This window comes from Phaethon lepturus, unplaced genomic scaffold (genome assembly GCF_000687285.1).
Source record: "Phaethon lepturus isolate BGI_N335 unplaced genomic scaffold, ASM68728v1 scaffold29992, whole genome shotgun sequence".
Lineage (NCBI taxonomy): Eukaryota > Metazoa > Chordata > Aves > Phaethontiformes > Phaethontidae > Phaethon > Phaethon lepturus.
Window position 1 is genome coordinate 7579 of NW_010524551.1, and position 1405 is coordinate 8983.

Consider the following 1405-nt stretch of genomic DNA (forward strand, 5'->3'; position numbering starts at 1 on the left):
TGTTTGATGTGTTATAAATAGGACTGACTGTTTGCTCTGGAAAAAGAAAGCAAGTTTAAAAAAAAAAAAGGTTTTGTGTTTCTCTTGGTGTGTTTTGCTTGTTTGAGGCTGAGGGAGTTGGGGATAATTTCCTGTCTTAAAGAATGAAAAAGCTAAAGAGCAGAATATCAAAGTCAGGTATGTAAAGTCCCATGGGAAAGCTGCTTATTAGCAGAAAATGACACCAACTTATGCCTCCCGTATCCGCAAGTTGGGCAGATGAGGACCCGCGGGGTGGGGTGTGCTGCAAATCTGCCCTCCTCTGGGTTCCGAGGTGCCTTGCAGGCACTCCTTGGCTGGGGCAGGTTTGGCTGATGGCGTCTTCCCTCTCAGTTTGTTATGAATTTTGCTGATGATGCTGTGCTAAAAAAAAAAAAAAAATCTCCTTTTTCTTTTTTTTCTACGCATCTTTCACCCCTCTGACAACAGCAGCCGCCGGGAGCGATGCAGCCAGGCCACGGTGCAGAACAGCCCACCCCGCTGCTCTGAGCTGGGGCTGCCCATCTCTTCTCAGGGAGCAGCTTCATCTACTGCTCACAAAACCTCTCCCGATCTTCTACACTCCTAAATATATCCAGGCATATCCTGGCCAAACACACCTGCTGCTTGGCAAAACATGCGGGGCACGGCCCTGTGCTCCTGGCAGGAATGTTAATGGGGTTGATGCTGCAGCCAGCAACGAGGGAAACGCAGCTTTGGGGTGGGAGTGGGTGTGTCAGGGTCCTTCTCCAGCCCTTTGGGTTCTGTTTCGGTTTCAGTGATGGCGTGGGCAGCACCAGGTGACTGATACCCGTCTGTCTGATTCATCTGCTTCGTGTAAGGATGTCCAGTGCGGTATAGCAAGGGATGGATGCTCCGGTTTATTTACTGCCAGCTTGTCCTGGAGCTGGCGGTAGAGCAGATGAGATGAAGGAATGGTGGGTTTTGAGGAGAGGCATGTGGATTTTGTGTCCTAAGTTGGGAGCGGCTGCGCAGCCCTCCCTTGTTTCTCTCCTGCTCCCAGCTGTAAAAGAGAAGCCCTCTTCATCGCGCCTTTCTTCCCTCTGTGTGTACACATACCATTCCTGCCTCTCCCCGTAGCCAACCTCCTGCCGCAGTAATCAGTTTAAACAATAGGTCTTTCACTTCCGAAGATCTTCCAGCACGCGCAGCCCTTCGGTGGGTTTTGGACAGCAAGGGGAAGCTGGATATTGTTGACGTTCCCACGCCCCTGCGAAGGAAGCCGATGGAAGCCCCCATGAGTGGATGGTCTTTAATGCTCTTTAAAATGAGGCTGCAGAAACGGCAAAGCATGGTCAGGAGCAGCCCGTCGGAGGCAAGAAGTGGCCGTATGTCACCCTGCTGGGTTAGTTCTGCAGATGAAGCA